Below are 23,348 nucleotides of genomic sequence, written 5' to 3'. Positions count from 1 at the left end.
TTTTTTTATGTTTTTGTCGGTTTTATGCAATGAAAACTATTTTATATAAAAAATAATTATTTTTGCATCGCTTTATTCTGTGAGCTGTAACTTTTTTTATTTTTTCGCTGATGATGTTGTGTGGTGGCTCGTTTTTTGCGGGACAAGATGACGTTTTCAGCGGTACCATGGATATTTATATGCGTCTTTTTGATCGCGCGTTATTACACTTTTTGTTTGGCGGTATGATAATAAATCATTATTTTTTGCTTCGTTTTTTATTTTTATTTTTTAAGGGGTTCGCTAAAGGGGTTAACTAATGGGACAGTTTTATAGGGCGGGTCATTACGGACGCGGCGATACCTAATATGTGTACTTTTATTGTTTTTTTTTTTATTATTTCCAAAAAATGGATTTATTGAGGGAATATTTTTTTTTTTTTTTCTAATTTATTTGGCGATTTTTTTAAATTTATTTTTACATTTTTTTGTAATTTTTTTTTACTTTATTACATAGTCCCAGGTGGGACATCACTGTCCTGTGACAGATCGCTGATCTGTCACATCACAGATCACTGTGACAGATCAGCAATCTGTCACAGGCATTGAAGAAGACTTCCTCTTGCCTGCGCTTTGCAGGCACTGAGGAAGCCAGCTTCCTCAGGTCCCCGAAGGCCCCCGTCGCCATCTTGGATCCGGGGGCCTGGAGGATAGGAGCCCCCCGCAGCAGCGCTGCACATTGCGCTGCCGTGGGGGGCTCAGGGAAGCACGGAGGGAGCCCCCTCCCTGCAACTCCCGGTACACCGCGATCATGTTTGATCGCGCTGTGCAAGGGGTTAACGTGTCGGGGGCGGTCCGTGACCGCCCCCGACACATAGTGCCGGGTGTCAGCTGTGATAATCAGCTGACACCCGGCCGCGATCAGCGGCGCTCACCACGTGGGCGCCGCTGATCGCGGTAGACGTACTATTCCGTCCACGGTCATATGGGCCCGGGTACCGTGGACGGGATAGTACGTCGGATGTCAGGAAGGGTAAAGTCTCATGACTATGTTTGATGAAAACTGCAAGATGTGAGCAGTCTGTATGTGAAACCCATTGACGATGGCCTTATACATCCTATCAGGAGTGATTTGTTAAGGCGCTTACAGAACACCCTAATAAGCAGAAAAATTTTTGTGCTACTCGGCACAAGTGGTGGAATGCTAAATTCATCACACAAAATAGATGATATATTTTCATACAGGGTCAGACTGGGGTGCCTAGGGCCCACCAGGGGAACTGACTCTAGGGGCCCACCCTATGGCTACCATAAATGGTTTTATTACGTGTTCATTTTTTGGCCTCTCCCACTAAAACGTGTGTCTTTTAGCAAGCTGTACAGTGTGCAAAAGAGAACGCTCTCAGCCTCCTATATATCATACAGACCACACTCTCAGCCTCCTATATATCGTACAGACCGCACTCTCAGCCTCCTATATATCGTACAGACCGCACTCTCAGCCTCCTATATATCTTACAGACCGCACTCTCAGCCTCCTATATATCGTACAGACCGCACTCTCAGCCTCCTATATATCGTACAGACCGCACTCTCAGCCTCCTATATATCGTACAGACCGCACTCTCAGCCTCCTATATATCTTACAGACCGCACTCTCAGCCTCCTATATATCGTACAGACCGCACTCTCAGCCTCCTATATATCGTACAGACCGCACTCTCAGCCTCCTATATATCTTACAGACCGCACTCTCAGCCTCCTAGATATCGTACAGACCGCTCTCTCAGCCTCCTATATATCATACAGACCGCTCTCTCAGCCTCCTATATATCGTACAGACCGCACTCTCAGCCTCCTATATATCGTACACACCGCACTCTCAGCCTCCTATATATCACACAGACCGCATTCTCAGCCTCCTATATATCATACACACCGCACTCTCAGCCTCCTATATATCATACACACCGCACTCTCAGCCGCCTATATATCACACAGACCGCATTCTCAGCCTCCTAAATATATCGTACAGATCACACTCTCAGCCTCCTATATATCGTACAGACCGCACTCTCAGCCTCCTATATATCGTACAGACCGCACTCTCAGCCTCCTATATATCGTACAGACCACACTCTCAGCCTCCTATATATCATACAGACCACTCTCTCAGCCTCCTATATATCATACATACCGCACTCTCAGCCTCCTAGATATCGTACAGACCGCTCTCTCAGCCTCCTATATATCATACAGACCGCTCTCTCAGCCTCCTATATATCATACAGACCGCTCTCTCAGCCTCCTATATATCGTACAGACCGCACTCTCAGCCTCCTATATATCGTACACACCGCACTCTCAGCCTCCTATATATCACACAGACCGCTCTCTCAGCCTCCTATATATCATACACTCCGCACTCTCAGCCTCCTATATATCATACACACCGCACTCTCAGCCGCCTATATATCACACAGACCGCATTCTCAGCCTCCTAAATATATCGTACAGATCACACTCTCAGCCTCCTATATATCGTACAGACCGCACTCTCAGCCTCCTATATATCTTACAGACCGCACTCTCAGCCTCCTATATATCGTACAGACCGCACTCTCAGTCTCCTATATATCGTACAGACCGCACTCTCAGCCTCCTATATATCTTACAGACCGCACTCTCAGCCTCCTAGATATCGTACAGACCGCTCTCTCAGCCTCCTATATATCATACAGACCGCTCTCTCAGCCTCCTATATATCGTACAGACCGCACTCTCAGCCTCCTATATATCGTACACACCGCACTCTCAGCCTCCTATATATCACACAGACCGCATTCTCAGCCTCCTATATATCATACACACCGCACTCTCAGCCTCCTATATATCATACACACCGCACTCTCAGCCGCCTATATATCACACAGACCGCATTCTCAGCCTCCTAAATATATCGTACAGATCACACTCTCAGCCTCCTATATATCGTACAGACCGCACTCTCAGCCTCCTATATATCGTACAGACCGCACTCTCAGCCTCCTATATATCGTACAGACCACACTCTCAGCCTCCTATATATCATACAGACCTCTCTCAGCCTCCTATATATCGTACAGACCGCACTCTCAGCCTCCTATATATCGTACAGACCGCACTCTCAGCCTCCTATATATCTTACAGACCGCACTCTCAGCCTCCTATATATCGTACAGACCGCACTCTCAGCCTCCTATATATCGTACAGACCGCACTCTCAGCCTCCTATATATCGTACAGACCGCACTCTCAGCCTCCTATATATCTTACAGACCGCACTCTCAGCCTCCTATATATCGTACAGACCGCACTCTCAGCCTCCTATATATCGTACAGACCGCACTCTCAGCCTCCTATATATCTTACAGACCGCACTCTCAGCCTCCTAGATATCGTACAGACCGCTCTCTCAGCCTCCTATATATCATACAGACCGCTCTCTCAGCCTCCTATATATCGTACAGACCGCACTCTCAGCCTCCTATATATCGTACACACCGCACTCTCAGCCTCCTATATATCACACAGACCGCATTCTCAGCCTCCTATATATCATACACACCGCACTCTCAGCCTCCTATATATCATACACACCGCACTCTCAGCCGCCTATATATCACACAGACCGCATTCTCAGCCTCCTAAATATATCGTACAGATCACACTCTCAGCCTCCTATATATCGTACAGACCGCACTCTCAGCCTCCTATATATCGTACAGACCGCACTCTCAGCCTCCTATATATCGTACAGACCACACTCTCAGCCTCCTATATATCATACAGACCACTCTCTCAGCCTCCTATATATCATACATACCGCACTCTCAGCCTCCTAGATATCGTACAGACCGCTCTCTCAGCCTCCTATATATCATACAGACCGCTCTCTCAGCCTCCTATATATCATACAGACCGCTCTCTCAGCCTCCTATATATCGTACAGACCGCACTCTCAGCCTCCTATATATCGTACACACCGCACTCTCAGCCTCCTATATATCACACAGACCGCATTCTCAGCCTCCTATATATCATACACTCCGCACTCTCAGCCTCCTATATATCATACACACCGCACTCTCAGCCGCCTATATATCACACAGACCGCATTCTCAGCCTCCTAAATATATCGTACAGATCACACTCTCAGCCTCCTATATATCGTACAGACCGCACTCTCAGCCTCCTATATATCTTACAGACCGCACTCTCAGCCTCCTATATATCGTACAGACCGCACTCTCAGTCTCCTATATATCGTACAGACCGCACTCTCAGCCTCCTATATATCTTACAGACCGCACTCTCAGCCTCCTAGATATCGTACAGACCGCTCTCTCAGCCTCCTATATATCATACAGACCGCTCTCTCAGCCTCCTATATATCGTACAGACCGCACTCTCAGCCTCCTATATATCGTACACACCGCACTCTCAGCCTCCTATATATCACACAGACCGCATTCTCAGCCTCCTATATATCATACACACCGCACTCTCAGCCTCCTATATATCATACACACCGCACTCTCAGCCGCCTATATATCACACAGACCGCATTCTCAGCCTCCTAAATATATCGTACAGATCACACTCTCAGCCTCCTATATATCGTACAGACCGCACTCTCAGCCTCCTATATATCGTACAGACCGCACTCTCAGCCTCCTATATATCGTACAGACCACACTCTCAGCCTCCTATATATCATACAGACCACTCTCTCAGCCTCCTATATATCATACATACCGCACTCTCAGCCTCCTAGATATCGTACAGACCGCTCTCTCAGCCTCCTATATATCATACAGACCGCTCTCTCAGCCTCCTATATATCATACAGACCGCTCTCTCAGCCTCCTATATATCGTACAGACCGCACTCTCAGCCTCCTATATATCGTACACACCGCACTCTCAGCCTCCTATATATCACACAGACCGCATTCTCAGCCTCCTATATATCATACACACCGCACTCTCAGCCTCCTATATATCATACACATCGCACTCTCAGCCGCCTATATATCACACAGACCGCATTCTCAGCCTCCTAAATATATCGTACAGATCACACTCTCAGCCTCCTATATATCGTACAGACCGCACTCTCAGCCTCCTATATATCTTACAGACCGCACTCTCAGCCTCCTATATATCGTACAGACCGCACTCTCAGCCTCCTATATATCGTACAGACCGCACTCTCAGCCTCCTATATATCTTACAGACCGCACTCTCAGCCTCCTAGATATCGTACAGACCGCTCTCTCAGCCTCCTATATATCATACAGACCGCTCTCTCAGCCTCCTATATATCGTACAGACCGCACTCTCAGCCTCCTATATATCGTACACACCGCACTCTCAGCCTCCTATATATCACACAGACCGCATTCTCAGCCTCCTATATATCATACACACCGCACTCTCAGCCTCCTATATATCATACACACCGCACTCTCAGCCGCCTATATATCACACAGACCGCATTCTCAGCCTCCTAAATATATCGTACAGATCACACTCTCAGCCTCCTATATATCGTACAGACCGCACTCTCAGCCTCCTATATATCGTACAGACCGCACTCTCAGCCTCCTATATATCGTACAGACCACACTCTCAGCCTCCTATATATCATACAGACCACTCTCCTATATCATACATACCGCACTCTCAGCCTCCTAAATATATCGTACAGATCACACTCTCAGCCTCCTATATATCGTACAGACCGCACTCTCAGCCTCCTATATATCGTACAGACCGCACTCTCAGCCTCCTATATATCGTACAGACCGCACGCTCAGCCTCCTATATATCGTACAGACCACACTCTCAGCCTCCTATATATCGTACAGACCGCACTCTCAGCCTCCTATATATCGTACAGACCACACTCTCAGCCTCCTATATATCATACAGACCGCACTCTCAGCCTCCTATATATCTTACAGACCGCACTCTCAGCCTCCTAGATATCGTACAGACCGCTCTCTCAGCCTCCTATATATCATACAGACCGCTCTCTCAGCCTCCTATATATCATACAGACCGCACTCTCAGCCTCCTATATATCGTACACACCGCACTCTCAGCCTCCTATATATCACACAGACCGCATTCTCAGCCTCCTATATATCATACACACCGCACTCTCAGCCTCCTATATATCGTACACACCGCACTCTCAGCCGCCTATATATCACACAGACCGCATTCTCAGCCTCCTATATATCATACAGACCACTCTCTCAGCCTCCTATATATCATACATACCGCACTCTCAGCCTCCTAAATATATCGTACAGATCACACTCTCAGCCTCCTATATATCGTACAGACCGCTCTCTCAGCCTCCTATATATCATACAGACTGCACTCTCGGCCTCCTATATATCATACAGACTGCACTCTCAGCCTCCTATATATTTTAGAGACCGCACTCTCAGGCTCCTATATATTGTACAGACCGCACTCTCAGCCTCCTATATATCCTACAGACGCCTCCTATATATCGTACAGACTGTGCACGCTTGGCATCCTATATCACATACAGTTGTGGCCAAAAGTATTGACACTCCTGCAATTCTGTCAGATAATACTCAGTTTCTTCCTGAAAGTGATTGCAAACACAAATTCTTTGGTAGTATTATCTTCATTTAATTTGTCTTAAATGAAAAAACACAAAAAGAATTGTCCTAAAGCCAAATTGGATATAATTCCACACCAAACATAAAAAAGAGGGTTGACAAAAGTATTGGCACTGTTCGAAAAATCATGTGATGCTTCTCTAATTTGTGTAATTAACAGCACCTGTAACTTACCTGTGGTACCTAACAGGTGTTTGCAATAACTAAATCACACTTGCAGCCAGTTGACATGGATTAAAGTTGACTCAACCTCTGTCCTGTGTCCTTGTGTGTACCACATTGAGCATGGAGAAAAGAAAGAAGACCAAAGAACTGTCTGAGGACTTGAGAAACCAAATTGTGAGCAAGCATGAGCAATCTCAAGGCTACAAGTCCATCTCCAAAGACCTGAATGTTCCTGTGTCTACCGTGCGCAGTGTCATCAAGAAGTTTAAAGCCCATGGCACTGTGGCTAACCTCCCTAGATCTCGACGGAAAAGAAAAATTGACAAGAGATTTCAACGCAAGATTGTGCGGATGTTGGATAAAGAACCTCGACTAACATCCAAACAAGTTCAAGCTGCCCTGCAGTCCGAGGGTATAACAGTGTTAACCCGTACTATCCGTCGGCGTCTGAATGAAAAGGGACTGTATGGTAGGAGACCCAGGAAGACCCCACTTCTTACCCCGAGACATAAAAAAGCCAGGCTGGAGTTTGCCAAAACTTACCTGAAAAAGTCTAAAACGTTTTGGAAGAATGTTCTCTGGTCAGATGAGACAAAAGTAGAGCTTTTTGGGCAAAGGCATCAACATAGAGTTTACAGGAGAAAAAAGAGGCATTCAAAGAAAAGAACACGGTCCCTACAGTCAAACATGGCGGAGGTTCCCCGATGTTTTGGGGTTGCTTTGCTGCCTCTAGCACTGGACTGCTTGACTGTGTGCATGGCATTATGAAGTCAGAAGACTACCAACAAATTTTGCAGCATAATGTAGGGCCCAGTGTGAGAAAGCTGGGTCTCCCTCAGAGGTCTTCCAGCAGGACAATGACCCAAAACACACTTCAAAAAGCACTAGAAAATGGTTTGAGAGAAAGCACTGGAGACTTCTAAGGTGGCCAGCAATGAGTCCAGACCTGAATCCCATAGAACACCTGTGGAGACATCTAAAAATGGCAGTTTGGAGAAGGCACCCTCCAAATATCAGGGACCTGGAGCAGTTTGCCAAAGAAGAATGGTCTAAAATTCCAGCAGTGCATTGTAAGAAACTCATTGATGGTTACCGGAAGCGGTTGGTCGCAGTTATTTTGGCTAAAGGTTGTGCAACCAAGTATTAGGCTGAGGGTGCCAATACTTTTGTCTGGCCCATTTTTGGAGTTTTGTGTGAAATGATCAATGTTTTGCTTTTTGCTTCATTCTCTTTTGAGTTTTTTCATTTAAGACAAATTAAATGAAGATAATAATACCAAAGAATTTGTGTTTGCAATCATTTTCAGGAAGAAACTGAGTATTATCTGACAGAATTGCAGGGGTGTCAATACTTTTGGCCGCAACTGTACAGACCGCACTCTCGGTCTCCTATAACAGATACTTTCTATAAGAGGCTGAGAATGTGGTATGTACAGTATATAGGATGCCGATATTGTGGTATATAAGGCATATTGGCCTCATATATGACATACAGGCTGTCGGCCTTCTATTAGGCTTCCTATGAGACATACAGACTGTTGGCCTCCTATTAGGCCTCCTATAAGACATACAGACTGTCGGCCTACTATTAGGCCCCCTATAAGACATACAGACTGTCGGCCTCCTATAGGACATACTAAGAGTCGGCCTCCTATTAAGCCCCCTATAAGACATACTGAGTGTCGGCCTTCTATTAGGCCCCCATAAGACGTATTGGCCTCTTAGATACTGTACAGACCGCACTCTCTGCCTAGGTACGGCAAACAGTGCGGTCAGTACAGTCGGTATACAGGCCTCATATGACATATTAGGCTGTTATGATTGAGTCACCGTAGGAGGCAAAAATAGAAATGCTAGCTAAGTCCAGAAAACCAGAGAAGTTGGCAGCTATCGGATTGCAGACCCCTGAACCTATCAACACAACTAGCAGTAGCCGTGGGGTGCTCCTACGATGCCCTAGGCCCCTCGATCACAGCCGGAGGACTACATAGCCTAAAGACAGAAAGGGAAATCTAAACTGCCCCAGAGCAGACCCCAAAGCAAAAGGCAGCCCCCCACATATAATGACGGTGAAGCAAGAAGAAAGAACAAAACACAGACAGAAAGATAGACTGAGCAAAGATGGGGCCCACGCTAGCTTAGATAGGAAAGGACAGGAAGGCTGCTGTCTGCAATCCGTAAAAAACCCTATGAAAATAAGAGCCAACAAACTGACAGTAAAAAAGGCCCTGAAGACGCTAGGCTTCAAAAAAGCTATGTCAGTACTCAGGAATATTCTGAAGACAGAGCAACAGGCAAAAGGAGATTCAGCTCACCCCAGCAGGGAATGGCAGAATCCAGAAAAGCAAGGAAAACAAAACACTAATGCAAAAAGGCAAAGCAGAAATCTTAGCTTTAGATGAGCAGGAATCAGACTGGTTTCCTAGAAGTCCACAGAGAAATCACCCGCAGGCCAGAAGGGCGTCGGCAGCCTTATATCCAGTCATTAACTCCACTCAGCCAGTCATCATCATCAGCCCCAGGTGTTTGACAATCAGGCTCATTACCTTTCTTCACCAGAAGAGGGAGTTCCTCGGGCCTCAGTAGTGAAGGGGAAAATGAACTCACAACAGTACCTCACCCTTGAGGAGGGGTCACCGAACCCTCAACCACGCCACCAGGGCAATCAGGGTGAGCCCGATGAAAGGCACGCACCAATCTTTTGGCATGAATATCAGAGGCAGAGACCCAGGAATTATCCTCCTGACCATAACCCTTCCACTTAACCAAATACTGGAGTCTCCGTCTAGCCAGACGGGAATCCAGTACTTTCTCTACCTCATATTCCATGTTACCTTCAACCAATACAGGGTCTGGAGGTGCAACCCCCGGAACAACAGGTTCAACAAACCTCTTCAACAAAGATTTATGGAACACATTATGGATTTTAAATGTGACAGGAAGAGCCAAACGAAAAGAGACCGGATTAATAATCTCCAAAATCTTGTAAGGTCCAATAAATCTAGGCTTAAACTTAGGAGAAGCCACCTTCATAGCAATATTTTTTGATGATAACCACACCATATCACCAACCTTTAATTGGGGACCAATGGTCCTATGTCGGTTGGAAAACCGCTGGGCCTTTTCCTGGGAGAGAGATAACTTATCCACCACTTGGTCCCAGATCTGGTGCATTCTCTCCACCACAGTGTCAACCCCTGGGCAGGCAGAGGGCTCCACCTGCCCTGAAGAAAATCGAGGATGAAACCCAAAGTTACAAAAAAAAGGAGACATCAAAGTAGAAGAACTAGCTCTATTATTTAAAACAAATTCGGCCAAGGGCAAAAATGAAACCCAATCATCCTGATCAGCAGAAATAAAACATCTCAAATATGACTCCAAGGTCTGGTTTGTTCTCTCTGTCTACCCATTGGTCTGAGGGTGAAAAGCAGAGGAGAAGGACAACTGAATTCCCAGCTTGGAACAGAAAGTTCTCCAAAATCTAGACACAAACTGGACTCCTCTGTCAGAAACAATGTTCTCAGGAATCCCGTGCAAGCGAACCACCTGTTGTAAAAACAGGGGCACCAATTCAGAGGAAGACGGCAACTTAGGGAGTGGTACAAGATGAACCATCTTAGAGAACCTATCACAAATCACCCAAATAACAGTCATCCTTTGAGAGACAGGCATATCAGAGATGAAATCCATTGAAATATGGGTCCATGGCCTCTTGGGGACAGGCAAAGGCATCAACAACCCACTAGAGCGAGAACACGATTTAGACCGGGAGCACGTCCCACAGGACTGCACAAAATTCCTGACATCACGAGACAAGGAGGGCCACCAAAAAGACCGACTCACCAGATCTCTAGTACCAAAAATACCTGGATGACCAGCCAAAGCAGAGCAATGAACTTCAGACATCACTCTCTTCTTCCACTGGTCAGGAACATACAACTTTCCACTGGGACAACGCTCAGGTTTGTCCTCCTGGAACTCTTCCAGAGCACGTCTCAAATCGGGCGAGATGGCAGAAAGAACTACCCCTTCGCCTAAGATGGTAGCAGGCTTGGTCACCACAGGAGAATCAGCAAAGAAGCTCCTAGAGAGAGCGTCAACCTTGACATTCTTAGTTCTAGGAAGAAAAGAAACCACAAAATCAAAACGTGTAAAAAACAAGGCCCACCTAGCCTGTCTAGGGTTCAAGCGCTTAGCCGACTCTAGGTAAATCAAATTCTTGTGGTCAGTGAGGACCACGACTTGATGCTTAGCTCCCTCCAACCAATGTCTCCACTCCTTAAATGCCCATTTCATGGCTAACAGTTCCCGATTCCCCACATCATAGTTATGTTCAGATGGAGAGAACTTTCGGGAAAAGAAAGCACAGGGATTCATTTTAGATGTTACAGGATCCTTTTGGGACAAAACAGCTCCTGCACCAATCTCAGAAGCATCCACCTCTACCTGGAACGGAAGTGAGACATCAGGTTGCCGCAAAACCGGGGCGGAGGTGAATCTTCGCTTCAGCTCCTGAAAGGAAGAAACAGCCTCCAGAGACCAATTTAACACATCAGCACCCTTCTTAGTCAAATCACTCAATGGCTTGGCAATACTAGAAAATGTTGCTATAAATTTCCGATAAAAATTAGCAAAACCCAAAAACTTCTGGAGGGCCTTCAAAGAAGTGGGCTGAACCCAATCGTAAATGGCCTGTACCTTGGCCGGGTCCATTTCAATAGATGACGGGGACAAAATAAATCCCAAAAAAGAAATTCTCTGTACTCCAAAAAGGCATTTAGATCCTTTGACATACAGGGAATTCTCCCTCAAGATCCGGAACACAGTCCGAATATGTTCCACATGAGAATCCCAATCCTTGGAGAAGATCAAAATATCATCCAGATAGATAATCAAAAATTTATCGACAAAATCTCGGAAAATATCGTTCATGAAGCACTGGAAGACAGAAGGGGCATTAGTGAGCCCAAAAGGCATCACCAGGTACTCAAAATGTCCCTCCGGAGTATTAAACGCCGTCTTCCATTCATCCCCATGCTTAATGCGAATAAGATTATACGCCCCCCTATGTTAGGCGTCGGATTCCTGGCACTGCACAGCGGGAATCCAGAGCCAGACATCCTGCGGTCTCCCATTCTCCTCCGACCGCTCGGACTCCTGCTCAGCAATCTCGGCGAACCAGGCATTCCCCGCAGACTCGTTCTGTGAGCCTGGATGTTGCTGCCACCTCTGGTGCAGCAATGATAACGCAACCTGCTTTGCAGGGAACTGCTCTAGAGGCTAAGTCCTCGCGCCGACCCTAACATTACACTAGCGCCAGGGTCTGGCTGGCAATGGCAGACGTGCAGCAGCTGCAGCGCTACATTCGGCAGCTGGAGAGCAGGTTGGCGGCTATTGAGAGCACCAACTCAGCTGCGAATGCTGCGCTAGCTGCTGCTCAGACAGTCGCTGAGGCTGTCTCACGTGCGCCCACACTTTTGCCCCTGCCGACAATGTCTCGCCTCCCGCTCCCCGATAAGTTTTCGGGTGATAGTGCCTCCTGTAGGGGATTCGTTAGTCAGTGCTCCATCCAGCTGGAGTTGCTGGCTGCACGGTTCCCTACGGAGCGGGCTAAGGTGGGATTTATTGTCTCTCTGTTGTCTGGCCGGGCATTACAGTGGGCCACGCCATTGTGGGAACGTGGTGATCCCGTGGTACAGGGGGCTGCTCAGTTCCTCGCGGCTCTGAAGCAAGTCTTCTTGGGACCACGGGTCACCCACGATACGGCTCTCCAACTGTTATCTTTAACACAAGGGTCACTTTCGGTTAGCCATCATGCTGTCCAGTTTCGGACACTGGCTTCCGAGTTAGAGTGGTCGGACAAAGTGTTGGTCCCGGTGTTTTGGAGAGGCCTGGCTGAGCACGTAAAAGATGCTCTAGCTACTAGGGAGATTCCCACCAGTTTGGAGGAGTTGATCGCCGTTTCCACCCGCATTGATCTCCGCTACACGGAGCGCGGGTTGGAACGAGCGCAATCCAAACGTAGGGTTAATTTGGCTCCCACCTTTACTGAGCCGCTGAAATTTCCCGCACAGGAGCACCTCTCCTCTGAGCCTATGGAGGTGTCTCGCACCGGCACTAAGTTGCGTCCGATGCGAACCTCTGTGCGCTGTTATCAGTGCCGACAGTTGGGCCACTCGGCTGGCACATGCCCTCAGCGGCCGAAAAGACGACCACGTTCAGTGGCCGTAGGTGGTGGTCAATCCAAGGTGGGACCCTTTTCACCCAAACCGGTGTTCCAGGGTACATTAGATAGTGGGTCCTCCTCCTGGGAGGCAGAGGTCACCCTGGATTCCGGGGCCGAGGGGAACTTTATGTCCTCGACTTTTGCCCAGAGACACGCTATCCCTCTGGTGATACTCCCCCAACCTCTGACCATCAGGGTGGTAAATGGGGCACCATTACCATCTCAGGTGACCCATCAGACAGCCCCACTCGGACTCTCTATTTCACCCTCACATCGGGAGACTCTGTCCCTGCTAATTATGCCCAATGGCATCGATCAGGTGCTCCTCGGAGTTCCCTGGCTTCGTTGCCACTCCCCGCATATTGACTGGGCTTCAGGGAGGATACTGGGCTGGGGCAAGGACTGTGAGGGAAGGTGCCTGAGGGGCAGCGTTCAGGTGGCTTCCACAGAAGTGCCTGCGGATCTCTCCTCACTCCCCAAACCCTACCACCATTACGCGGACGTCTTCTCTAAGAAGTCTGCGGAGACGCTCCCACCGCACCGTTCCTATGATTGCCCGATTGATCTCCTGCCAGGCACAGAGCCTCCCCGAGGCTGTGTTTACCCTTTATCACTCCCTGAGACGGAGGCTATGTCCCAGTATATCCGGGAGAACCTGGCTAGGGGTTTCATCAGAAAATCGGTGTCACCGGCTGGTGCCGGATTCTTCTTCGTACAGAAGAAGAACGGAGAGCTACGCCCCTGCATCGACTACCGAGGTCTCAATGCTATCACGGTTAAAAACAAATACCCCCTACCGTTGATCTCGGAGTTATTTGACAGGTTGCGGGGGGCCCGGATCTTTACTAAACTAGATCTGCGGGGTGCATACAACCTGATCCGCATTCGCGAAGGAGACGAATGGAAGACAGCTTTTAATACCAGGGATGGCCATTACGAATACCTGGTTATGCCCTTTGGCCTTTGTAATGCCCCAGCTGTCTTCCAAGATTTTGTCAACGACGTCTTCCGCGACATGCTCTCTACCTCGGTGGTGGTCTATCTGGATGACATACTCATCTTTTCGCCAGATTTGACCACCCACCGGAGAGACGTCTGCAGGGTCTTTGACCGTCTGCGGGCGAACTCGTTATTTGCCAAGCTAGAGAAGTGCCAGTTTGAGCAGGAGTCCTTGCCGTTCCTGGGCTATATCATCTCGGCCCAGGGGCTGGCCATGGATCTGGCCAAACTACAAGCGGTAATGGACTGGCAGGAACCCCATTCCCTCAAAGCGGTGCAGCGCTTTTTGGGGTTCGTGAATTACTACCGCCAGTTCATACCACACTTTTCCACACTGGTGGCTCCTTTGGTTGCTCTCACCAAGAAAGGAGCTAACCCCAATGCTTGGTCAGAACATGTCTCCAAGGCCTTCTCGGCTATAAAATCACATTTTGCTGGCGCTCCCATATTACATCGTCCCGATGTGGATAAGCCGTTTATCCTTGAGGTAGACGCTTCTTCCGTCGGTGCAGGAGCAGTCCTTTATCAAAAGGATGCTCAAGGTCGGAAGCACCCCTGCTTCTTCTATTCCAAGACCTTCTCACCGGCGGAGAAAAATTACTCCATCGGCGACAGGGAGCTGCTAGCCATGAAGTTGGCTTTTTCTGAATGGAGACATCTCCTGGAGGGAGCCCGGTTTCCCTTTCTGGTATATACGGACCATAAAAACCTGGTCTATCTACAGACAGCCCAACGCCTGAATTCCCGTCAGGCCAGGTGGTCGCTCTTCTTCTCACGATTCCGCTTCACCCTCCACTACCTCTCTGGAGAGAAGAACGTCCGTGCGGATGCTCTCTCACGTTCAGTGGTCTCAGCGGAGGAAGGAGAAGCTGAGCCTCGGTTAATTCTCCCGCCGGAGAGTTTTACGACCGTGGCTCCAGTTGCGCTCGAGTCGGTACCACCGGGCAAGACCTTGGTGCCTCCTCAGCTACGGCCGGAGGTCCTCGCCTGGGCACATGCCTCCAGAGTGGGTGGCCATTTTGGTAAAAAACGGACCGCCGAACTCCTGGCAAGGTCATATTGGTGGCCACAAATGGCTCGAGATGTCAAGGAGTACGTGCAGGCATGTGTTTCGTGTGCTCGGAACAGACCCTCTAGACAGAGGCCGGCGGGGCTGTTGTTTCCCCTGCCAGTGGCGGATAGACCATGGGAGATGGTTGGCATGGACTTCATAGTTGGCCTGCCCAAGTCTGGTGGCAGTACGGTCATCTGGGTGGTCACCGACCATTTTTCCAAAATGGTGCATCTGGTGCCACTCGCATGCCTGCCTTCCGCTCGAGGTCTGGCCACCTTGTTCATTAAACACGTATTCCGTCTACATGGCATGCCGGACAAAATCGTGAGTGACCGTGGTCCCCAGTTTGCGTCTCGGTTTTGGAGGGAGCTCTGCAGTTTACTCAGCATCGAGCTAAATCTATCCTCCGCTTACCATCCCGAGACGAATGGCTTGGTCGAGAGAGCCAATCAGACCTTGGTCACCTATTTACGACATTTTGTCTCTGCCAGGCAGGATGACTGGGCATCCTTGCTACCTTGGGCAGAATTTGCCCTAAACAATGCGGTGGCTGATTCCACTGGTCAGACGCCCTTTCTCCTAAACTATGGCCAACATCCACGTGTCCCTGTTCCGATGCCAGTGTCCTCCACTGACTCCAGGGTGGCAGACTGGGCAGTGGAGGCCCGGGACATTTGGGATCGCACTCAGGATGCTATCTGGGCATCTAAAGAAAGGATGAGGGCGTCCGCCGACATGCATCGGCGGCCTGCGCCAAGCTTCTCCCCTGGCGACATGGTATGGCTCTCCACCCGAAACATTAAACTGCGGGTTGAGTCTCCCAAGTTCGCACCGCGATACATTGGACCATTCAAGGTCCTCGAGCGACTTAGCTCGGTGGTCTACCGCCTGGCTCTACCTCCACATTTGGCCATTTCGGACGTGTTCCATGTGTCCCTCCTCAAACCAGTTCACATGGTCCGGTTTTCTGAGTCATCTGCCGGGTCATCAGACTTATCGTCTGATGAGTTTGAGGTTAACGCCATCGTGGGGCGCAGGTTTGTCCGTGGCAAAAAATTTTATTTGGTGGACTGGAAGGGTCATGGGCCCGAGGCTCGGACCTGGGAGCCGGTGGAAAATATTCACGCACCGCTCCTGATCGCGGCCTTTGAGCGCAGTGAGGCTCAGAGAGGGGGGGGCCCTAGGGGGGGGGGGTAATGTTAGGCGTCGGATTCCTGGCACTGCACAGCGGGAATCCAGAGCCAGACATCCTGCGGTCTCCCATTCTCCTCCGACCGCTCGGACTCCTGCTCAGCAATCTCGGCGAACCAGGCATTCCCCGCAGACTCGTTCTGTGAGCCTGGATGTTGCTGCCACCTCTGGTGCAGCAATGATAACGCAACCTGCTTTGCAGGGAACTGCTCTAGAGGCTAAGTCCTCGCGCCGTGCCACTGAGCATGCCCGCAACTTGTCCTCTCAGTGGAGAGCAGGGGTCACATGTGAAGGTCCTATGTCGAATCTGATTGGTCCTTCCTATAGTACTGGAAGGTCCCGGAAGCGCATGGCTATAAAAAGCCTGCATAGCGGCTCGGCCATGCGCTAGTGTAGCATATTATGCTGTGTGTGTATGGTGATGGATGCATGGACTGGTGTCTGACTTATTATGAAACCCCTTCCCTCGGATATTACGAATGGTGACAGTATGTTGGGTTAGTCAGCTCCAGATTGTGGCAGGCTACACGCCACTGAGCCTTCCTCACCTACACTAGCGTCCGTCGGTGCCCGGCTCCTCCGGCATCGTCGCTTAGCGGCTTCAGTTACGGCCGCGCTGCAGTAGTAGCAGCTTTTGGTGTTCGCGGCTGCGACGCCACACGCCGGCTGACCTGTGCAGCTAACAGGTTCAGCCTTTACGTCTAGTTCATACTTTGGCGTCTCTGTGACTAAACAGAGTCCGCTCTCAGGCTCTCGGGTGACGTTAACCCGAGCGCTGTATCGCACTTCTAGCGTATCTGCCATTGTCCAGCAGCGGTCTTGTCATCTACCGCACGGTGGACCCCGGGCGGCGAACGCGCCTTCCATTATTTATATCTGGTGCGTTCCGCCGACCCTAACACCCTAAGGTCAAGCTTGGTAAACCAGCAAGCACCTTTAACTCTGGAGAATAGATCAGAAATCAGGGGTAACGGATACTGATATTTAACAGTAATTTTGTTGAGAGCACGATAATCAATACAAGGTCTTAATGATCCATCCTTTTTGGCTACAAAAAAAAAACCGGCACCTAAGGGTGACGAGGATGGTCTAATATGACCCTTCTCCAACGCCTCCTTAATATAGGATCGCATAGCCTCGTGCTCGGGTACAGATAAATTGAAGAGCCAACCCTTGGGAAATTTACACCCCGGGCTCAGTTCAATAGCACAGTCATAACTCCTATGAGGAGGCAGAGCCGCAGACTCATTCTCACTAAATACATCATAAAAGTCCGCCAAATAATCAGGAACATCATGCGACTGAGGAGAGGTGGAAAACACCGGAGCCTCACTAAAGGCACACCGACAACCCCAACTCACCACAGACACAGATTTCCAATCCAAAACTGGATTATGAATTTGTAACCAGGGAAACCCCAGAACAATAGTATCATGCAGATTATGTAACACCAAAAACCTGCAATTTTCTTGATGGTCTGGGGCGACCCGCATTACTACCTGGGTCCAAAACTGAGGTTTATTTTTAGCCAAAGGAGTAGCATCAATCCCCCTCAAAGGGATAGGCGTCTGCAGAGGTGTCATCGGAAATCCACAACGTTTAGCAAAATCCAAGTCCATTAGGTTTAGAGCTGCTCCCGAATCCACAAAAGCCTTGGCGGAAAATGTGGACAGGGAGCAGATCAGAGTAATAGCCAGAAGAAACTTAGGTTGAACACCACCAACAGAAAACGTGTGTGCAAAGCGTTTCTCGCGTTTAGGACAGACAGAAATAATATGCGAGGCATCTCCACAGAAAAAACACAACTTATTACGCCTTCTGAACTCCTGACGCTGCTCTCTGGAAAAAACTCTATCACATTGCATAGGTTCAGACATTTGTTCAACAGGTGGCAACACCTCTCGTGCAATCCTGCGTTCGCGTGAACGCCGCTCAACCTGAATGGCTAAAGACATAGAATCGTCAAGACAAGAGGGAACAGGAAATCCCACCATAGTATCTTTTATGGCTTCTGACAACCCCTTCCGAAAGAGAGCAGCCAAGGCATTATCATTCCAGGTAGTAAGTACTGCCCTCTTTCGGAATTTTTGACAGTACAATTCTGCAGAATCACGACCCTGGTTCAATGCCAGCAGGGTCTTTTCAGCCTGATCAATGGCATTAGGTTCGTCATACAACAACCCCAAGGCCTGAGAAAATGCGTTCACTTTAGTCAGAATAGGATAATCTGGTTTCAAAGAAAACGCCCAATCCTGGGGATCGCCACGCAGCAAAGAGATGACAATTTTAACCTGCTGCGCAGAGCTCCCTGACGAGTTAGGCTTCAAGGCAAAAAATAATTTACAATTATTTTTGAAATTCAAAAATTTAGACCGATCCCCAAAAAATACATCAGGTGTAGGAATCTTTGGTTCAGCAGCATGTGAATGAGCAAGGTAGGCGGAAATTTCCCGCACTTCCGCAGCGAGCTGCTCCACACGATCAGACAATTGCTTTATCTCCATTGAGAGAAAAAAAAATTCCCCCTACTGCCTCAGAGATATAGAGGAAAAAATATACACACCCTTTTTTTTTTTTTTTTTTTTTTACAATTCTTTCCTGCTATTGAGTACCCTAGAATCTGCGGTATGGCGGGTGATTCTGTTATGATTGAGTCACCGTAGGAGGCAAAAATAGAAATGCTAGCTAAGTCCAAAAACCAGAGAAGTTGGCAGCTATCGGACTGCAGACCCCTGAACCTATCAACACAACTAGCAGTAGCCGTGGGGTGCTCCTACGATGCCCTAGGCCCCTCGATCACAGCCGGAGGACTACATAGCCTAAAGACAGAAAGGGAAATCTAAACTGCCCCAGAGCAGACCCCAAAGCAAAAGGCAGCCCCCCACATATAATGACGGTGAAGCAAGAAGAAAGAACAAAACACAGACAGAAAGATAGACTGAGCAAAGATGGGGCCCACGCTAGCTTAGATAGGAAAGGACAGGAAGGCTGCTGTCTGCAATCCGTAAAAAACCCTATGAAAATAAGAGCCAACAAACTGACAGTAAAAAAGGCCCTGAAGACGCTAGGCTTCAAAAAAGCTATGTCAGTACTCAGGAATATTCTGAAGACAGAGCAACAGGCAAAAGGAGATTCAGCTCACCCCAGCAGGGAATGGCAGAATCCAGAAAAGCAAGGAAAACAAAACACTAATGCAAAAAGGCAAAGCAGAAATCTTAGCTTTAGATGAGCAGGAATCAGACTGGTTTCCTAGAAGTCCACAGAGAAATCACCCGCAGGCCAGAAGGGCGTCGGCAGCCTTATATCCAGTCATTAACTCCACTCAGCCAGTCATCATCATCAGCCCCAGGTGTTTGACAATCAGGCTCACTACCTTTCTTCACCAGAAGAGGGAGTTCCTCGGGCCTCAGTAGTGAAGGGGAAAATGAACTCACAACATTAGGCCATATAAGAGTGTGGTGTGTGTGTGTGTGTGTATCTTATATAGGAGGCACTGGCAGAGATTGTGATCTGTGATGCTGCATCATGTCATGTCTATGAGCAGGGCCGGTTTTAGGTAAAGTGGGGCCCTAGGCCAAGTTTAAAATGGGGCACCAAATGCTAACATATTGCACATCACACAGAAGCATTTCGATTGTATTCACATGCGCTGAGTTCAGGACGCTAAATGAGTGTGATCGACAATATTGAAGTCGTTCAACACTTGTTTCCCGGCCTCTTTCCACCGTCTGAGAAAGAATGATGGAGACAGAACAATCACTAATGGATCAATCTGTCCCCATACAGTATCATGTTATCAGCAGCACATCTACAGTTTACACCCCATAGTCCTCCATATAGTATACTACACTCCTCAGTCCTCCATATAGTATAATAAACTATATGGAGGACTATGGGGAGTGTATTATACTATATGGAGGACAAAGGAGTGTGTTATACTATATGGAGGACTATGGGGAGTGTAATACACTCCCCATAGTCCTCCATATAGTATAATACACTCCTAATAGCCCTCCATATATTAAAATACACTCAGTCCTCCATAGAATATAATACACTCCTCCATATATTAAAATACACTGCTCAGTCCTCCATATAGTATAATACACTCCTCATAGTGCTCCATATAGTATAATACACCGCCAGTCATCCATGTAGTACAATTCACTTCCCATAGTATAATGCACCCCATAGTTCTTCATATAGTATAATGTATTCCCCATAGTCCTCAATACAGTATAATGCAGCCACCCCATAGAGCATAATGCAGCCACCCCACAGAGTATAATGCAGCCCCGCCATACAATATAATGTAACCCCCATATAATATAATGCAGCCCCTCTCTTATAGTATAATGCAGCCACCCCTTAGAGCATAATGTAGCCACCCCACAGAATATAATGTAACCCCCCATAGAATATAATGCAGCCCCCCTCATATAGTATAATGCATCCCCTCCATAGAATATATGGCAGTCCCTTATATAGTATAATGTAGCCTCTCAACAGAATACAATGTAGCCCTCCTCATAGTATAATGCAGCCCAAATAGAATATAATGTAGCCCCCTCAAATAGTATAATAAAGTCCCCATACAATATAATGCAGCCCCCCATAGAATACAATGTAGCCTCCTCATATAGTATAATGTAGCCCCTTCATAGAGTATGATGCGATAACCCCCGATAGAATATAATAAAGATAATACAGCCCCCCATAGAATATAATGTAACCCCGAATAGAATATAATACAGCCCACCTCCCCATAGAATATAACGTAGCCCCCCATATTATATAACACAGCCTCCCCCATAGAATATAATGTATAATGTACCCCCCCATGGCATATAACACAGCCACATAGTATATACCACAGCACCACACGGTATATAACACAGCACTACACAGTATATAGCACAGCACCACATGGTATATAGCACAGCACCACATGGTATATAGCACAGCCTCACATGGTATACAGCACAGCACCATGGTATACAGCACAGCCCCACATGGTATACACTGTGTAACTAGATCCTTATACAGGGGTATAATGAGGTCTCACTGTACAGGAGAGACCGGAGCGAGGAGCCGGGGCCTGATCACAAGAGCTGACAATCTGAGGAAACGGCAATGCTGAATAACTTCTACACTGCATCACTAGATCCTTATACAGGTGTATAATGAGGCCTCACTGTACAGGAGAGACCGGAGCGAGGAGCCGGGGCCTGATCACAAGAGCTGACAATCTGAGGAAACGGCAATGCTGATAACAGTCTACACTGCATCACTAGATCCTTATACAGGGCCCAGGGGTATAATGAGGTCTCACTGCACAGGAGAGACCGGAGCTAGGAGCCCGGGCCTGATCACAAGAGCTGACAATCTGAGGAAATGGCAATGCTGAATAACACTCTACACTGCGTCACTAGATCCTTATACAGGGGTATAATGAGGCCTCACTGTACAGGAGAGACCGGAGCAAGGAGCAGGGGCCTGACCACAAGAGCTGTCAATCTGAGGAAACAGCAATGCTGAATAACAGTCTACACTGCATCACTAGATCCTTATACAGGTGTATAATGAGGCCTCACTGTACAGGAGAGACCGGAGCGAGGAGCCGGGGCCTGATCACAAGAGCTGACAATCTGAGGAAACAGCAATGCTGAATAACAGTCTACACTGCGTCACAAGATCCTTATACAGGGGAATAATGAGGCCTCACTATACAGGAGAGACCGGAGCGAGGAGCCTGCACCTGATCACAAGAGCTGACAATCTGAGGAAACGGCAATGCTGAATAGCAGTCTACACTGCATCACTAGATCCGTATACAGGTGTATAATGAGGCCTCACTGTACAGGAGAGACCGGAGCAAGGAGCAGGGGCCTGATCACAAGAGCTGACAATCTGAGGACACAACAATGCTGAATAACAGTCTACACTGCATCACTAGATCCTTATACAGGTGTATAATGAGGCCTCACTGTACAGGAGAGACCGGAGCGAGGAGCCGGGGCCTGATGACAAGAGCTGCCAATCTGAGGAAACAGCAATGCAGAATAACAGTCTACACTGCGTCACTAGATCCTTATACAGGTGCATAATGAGGCCTCACTGTACAGGAGAGACCGGAGCAAGGAGCCGGGGCCTGATCACAAGAGCTGACAATTTGAGGAAGCGGCAATGCTGAATAACAGTCTACACTGCGTCACTAGATCCTTATACAGGGGTATAATGAGGCCTCACTGTACAGGAGAGACCGGAGCGAGGAGCCTGATCACAAGAGCTGACAATCTGAGGAAACGGCAATGCTGATAACAGTCTACATTGCGTCACTAGATCCTTATACAGGGCCCAGGTGTGTAATAAGGCCTCACTGTACAGGAGAGACCGGAGCGAGGAGCCTGCGCCTGATCACAAGAGCTGACAATCTGAGGAAACAGCAATGCTGAATAACAGTCTACACTGCATCACTAGATCCTTATACAGGTGTATAATGAGGCCTCACTGTACAAGAGAGACCGGAGTGCGGAGCCGGGGCCTGATCACAAGAGCTGACAATCTGAGGAAACAGCAATGCTGAATAACATTCTACACTGTGTCACTAGATCCTTATACAGGGCCCAGGGGCCTAATCAGGCCTCACTGTACAGGAGAGACCGGAGCGAGGAGCCGGGGGCTGATCACAAGAGCTGACAATCTTAGGAAACAGCAATGCTGAATAACAGACTACACTGCGCCACTAGATCCTTATACAGGTGTATAATGAGGCCTCACTGTACAGGAGAGACCGGAGCGCGGAGCCGGGGCCTGATCACAAGAGCTGACAATCTGAGGAAACAGCAATGCTGATCACAGTCTACACTGCATCACTAGATCTTTATACAGGGCCCAGGGGAATAATCAGGCCTCTACTACTCACCAGACCCAGAGGGCTGTGTTTACACACACACTGAGGCGCAGAGGGAGCGGGAGCAGCAGGGTGAGCACAGTGCACTGCAGAGTGCGGCGGCCTCCTCGTCTTGTCTGT

The 23,348-nt window shown here is 48.3% G+C and overlaps 1 protein-coding gene across 2 annotated transcripts in view; it reads right to left on the bottom strand.

Annotated features, from left to right (window-relative positions):
* PSD3 (pleckstrin and Sec7 domain containing 3) overlaps positions 1-23,348 on the bottom strand; it is a 662,461-nt gene that overhangs the window by 478,194 nt on the left and 160,919 nt on the right. The gene's annotated exons all lie outside the window — the stretch shown is intronic.

This window comes from Dendrobates tinctorius, unplaced genomic scaffold (genome assembly GCF_039654945.1).
Source record: "Dendrobates tinctorius isolate UK_male_01 unplaced genomic scaffold, ASM3965494v1 ptg000011l, whole genome shotgun sequence".
Lineage (NCBI taxonomy): Eukaryota > Metazoa > Chordata > Amphibia > Anura > Dendrobatidae > Dendrobates > Dendrobates tinctorius.
Note: the sequence above shows the minus strand (reverse complement) of the source record. Positions and strands in the feature narration are given on the sequence as shown.